The sequence below is a fragment of the Mirounga leonina genome, unplaced genomic scaffold, assembly GCF_011800145.1.
Source record: "Mirounga leonina isolate KUSES-001 unplaced genomic scaffold, KU_Mleo_1.0 Mir_150, whole genome shotgun sequence".
Taxonomy (NCBI): domain Eukaryota; kingdom Metazoa; phylum Chordata; class Mammalia; order Carnivora; family Phocidae; genus Mirounga; species Mirounga leonina.
The window spans coordinates 14,186,039-14,190,410 of NW_023270374.1; positions in this window are offsets into that span (position 1 = coordinate 14,186,039).

Here is a 4,372-nt window from a genome sequence, read left to right on the forward strand (position 1 = left end):
GGTCATAATTGTCATTTAAAGACAAAGGAAGTTTCTAGGACACCAAACATGACCAACCTTAACACATTATTTAGCATCATCTCCCCCAGTGAGATTTCTTATCAAGTTACTCAGAATGAAAATCATATTCTCAATCTTGGTTGAGAATCTAGGTTCTAATGATGTTTTTAGAAGAATATCGAGCCAAGTGAGGAAAATTTGCTGATGGTTCTGATTTATTATGCCAGATAGTGAATGAAAGGAAGATACAAAGGAAGTCTTGATAGATTTAGGGACATTAGGGGATGGAAAGTGCATTGACCCATGAAGTTTGGCTTGCGGGAACACAAGGTACATTAGGCATTTAAACAATAAGTGGATGGTGAGATCATGGAGATGACCCAAACACACTGTCTGAGGATATAAGTAGCAGAACTATAGACAGGACAGAAGGAAGAAATATCAAAGGAAAGACCTCAGTGTAAGACCAAAGTGAGAGAGAAACTGGAATTGACTAGATAAAATATTTTGGCTAATAAAATCCTCTCTGGCATCTCAAGGGATTAGAGCTCTCCAACTAATGTAGTTCCCTCTTGTTGACAGTTCACAGAAAGGAAAGATATACAATGTTAAAGCTAGTGGTGCCCTTGATGGCTAGTACAGGTAGGATTATTGAACAATGACAGTACTAGGTTGTCTAGTAAGACTCAAAATAGATAAAAAATATGAATCATTACAAGACCTAACTAGTTAAAAACCTGCTTCTTCCTTACATGTATTTCCAGCTAATCAAACATATCAACATATCACCCAGTATTGTTGCTTACTGAAGGCCAACTCATCCTCTAATGCTTGCCTTTGGCCAGTGGCCAATGTGGAGCCACTCAGCCAGAGATGTGAAAGAGAAGGACAATGAGGCTGAGGTGTTATTCCCCCCAGTTCCCTGAGGACTGCACTGGGCTGGCTGCATCCCTTGACCAAAGATCATTGCTTCTCTCCAGGTAGATCTCTCTCTACAGTTCTGTGCTCCCAATGCCATGGAGTGGTACCAGCCTGGTTACTAGAAGCTCCAGAATACTGTACCACCTCTTGTCATTATCCTCAGCCTGTCCATAGCTTTTTTAATGGTCTCTATTAAACTCTCTGTTTGATTACCTACAACAGCTTAACAAATCACCCTCAAAGGTAAGAGCTTAAAGTAATAATCATGTCTTAGCTTTCACAGTTCCTGTTTGTCAAGAATTTGAGAAGAGCTTGACAAGGGAGGTCATACATAGGGTCTCTCTTGTGGTTGCATTTGGGACTAGATGATACAGTTTCATGGTGGTTTACTCACATGGTGGATAGATTGGTGCTATTAGTTGAGGACCTCAATTTCTCCCCATATGGGTCTCTCTGTGGTGCTTTTTGAATGTGGCACCTGGATTTTCCCATTTTGTGTGTGTGTGTGTGTGTGTGTGTGTGTGTGTGACAGAAAGAGAAAGAGAAAGAGATGGAGACAGAGAGTATCCTATTGCCTTTTATGGCCTCACCTCTGAATTCACAGAGCATCACTTCTGCATTCTGTTGATCTAGGTAGTTTAAAAGAGCCCCCAGTTTTAAGAGGAGGGAACACAGATTCTACCTCTTGATGGAAGTATGTCAACTTCACATGTAAGAGAAGCATGTGGGATGAGATACACACACATACACACACACACACCCAACAGGGTGCTCATCTTTGCTAAATACAATCTGCCACCTGTTCCTTGAATTATCCTGATTTGACCCTGCTGTCTCTCTCCTGTAGGTATTTTGACAAGTACAGTTAAGATTATTCTAAGGTCACTCCAGATTGAAGGAATGTTCTAAAGAATCAAATAATTGCCTGAACAGCAGCAGGATCAAATGGTTAGTTGTTACGCGTAGGGACATATTGAGCGGAGAGCAGGAAACTGAAAAACTCTAGGTACAGCAGGTTCATAGACGACAACCCTACTTGCTAATGAAAAAAATACTGTTCAAAAAAAAAAAAGAAAAAAAAAAGAAAAAAATACTGTTCAGTAAGGGGTACATTTTCAGGTCATAATGGCCATTCAGGCATGTGACTGGTTTCAAGCAAGACTGTGAAGTCAATGAAACTGCACAGAAGGGGTGCCTGGGTGGCTCAGTCATTAAGTGACTGCCTTTGGCTCAGGTCATGATCCAGGGTCCTGGGATCAAGCCCCACACCAGGCTCCCTGCTCAGCGAGAAGCCTGCTTCTCCCTCTCCCACTCACCCTGCTTGTGTTCCCTCTCTCACAATCTCTCTCTCTGTCAAATAAATAAATAAAATCTTGGGGAGAGGAGCAAGATGGTGGAAGAGTAGGAGACCTGGATTTTGTCTGGTCTCAGAAATTCAGCTGGATAGGGATCAAACCATTCTAAACACCTACGAACTCAACAGGAGATTGAAGAAAAGAATAGCAACAACTCTCTGAACAGAAAAGCAACCACTTTCTGGAAGGTAGGATGTGTGAAGTGAATCTGAGGTGATATTTGGGAGGATAGATGGTGGGGAAGGGGACCTCCATCAGCCGCTACTGGCAAGTGATAGAGCAGCAGAGCACAAAATCAGAACTTTTAGAAGTCGGCTCTGCTGAGGGACATCACTCCAGTGGCTAAGCGGGTGGTGGAACCCTTGCTCGGACAGTGTGGTCTGAGGACCCCCAGGGTCACAGAAAGACCAGGGGTGCCTGAGTGTGGCAGAGCTCCCAGGTATTGGAGCAGGGAAGCCAGCTACAGAGACAGAGCTGAGGAGTGGGCTCTCAGCTTGGGGTTGCCATAAACCATGATCCGCAGCAGTCAGGCCACTGCTCTTCCAGCAGGGACCCAAAAAGCAGCAGCTCCGGGGATACTCCCCTTCCTCCCCCATGAGGAGTGGTGTGGGAGCACACCGCAGGGATCTGCTGGGTTTGGAGACCTCACACGGGGTCGGGTGCCAGAGACAGAAATGCTGGGTCACAGGCCGGGTAAGCACAGAGTGCAGCCAGGGAGACAGGAGTGGCTGCCTGCTTTTCTCTGGGGGCTCACTGAGGACTGGGGCCCCTGAGTTCTCGGCTCTCCAGGGCAGAGACTGGGAGGCCACCATTATCACTCTTGTCCTCCCATGCCATTCGGAAAGCTTGCAGGGAACAAAAGCTCCTGAGAGCAAACCTGAGCAGATTACTTAGCCCAGTCCTGGCAAGGGTGGGGCAATTCTGCCTCCAGCAAAGATATCTGAGAACCACGGCAACAGGCCCCACCCCCAGAAGATCAGCAAGAACAGCCAGCCAAGACCAAGTTTACCCATCAATGAGAACAGCAGAAATCCAGCGCTATGGGAATTCTGCATATAGAATTCATGGCTGTTTTCCCATGATTCTTTAGTCTTTCAAAGTTAATTTTTTTTCTCTTCTCTTTGTTGAATTTTTCTTTTTCCCTTTTTCAACCAACATCTTATCAATCTCTTTTTTTAAAAAAATTTATTTTTCATTTTTAGAGTCATATTCTATCCCTTCATAGTAGTTAACCTTATTTTTGGTGGATATATATATAAGTTGCTCTCTCCTTAAAATTTTGAGATACAGTTACAGATCAAAATATACCCTAAATCTCTAGTTTGTGGCTTTGTTTTAGTCTCCTGCCTGATCACATTCTCTCCTTTTTTTTTTAAATCCTCTTCTTTCTTTGTTCAACCAACTTCTTGTCTTACCAATTCCATTTATAAAATCTTTTATTAATTTTTATCTTTGCAATCATATTCCATCCCTTCATCGTATTAACCCTTATTTTTGTACATATATGAGTGTTTCTTTCTTTAAAAATTTGGAGGCACCTTCTTCTAACAGAAAAAAATATGCCCAAAATCTAGTGTGTCGCACTGATCTATGCACCAGCCTGATCATATTTGATCATATTCTGTTTTTGTTTTGTTTTGTTTTTGATTGTTTGTTTTTATCTTTTTCTTTTTTTTTTTTTTCTTTCCCTTTCTTTTCCCCTGGTTTCAGCTCTCTTCTGATTTGTTTAGTGTATATTTTCAGGGGTCATTCTTACTGTGTCAGGATTTTGTTCTCTCATTCTTCTATTCTCCTCTGGACAAAATGACAAGACAGAAAAAATCACCTCAAAAAGAAAAAGAACAAGACGCAGTACCAACTGTCAGGGACCTAATGAATACGGACGGGCATTAGTAAAATGTCAGAACTAGAATTCAGAATGACGATTTTAAAGATACTAGCAGGGCTTGAAAAGAGCATGGAAGTTATTAGAGAAACCCTTTCTGGAGAAATAAAAGAACTAAAATCTAACCAAGTTGAAATCAAAAAGGCTATTAATGAGGTGCAATCAAAAATGGGGGCGCTAACTGCTAGGATAAATGAGGCAGAAGAGAGAA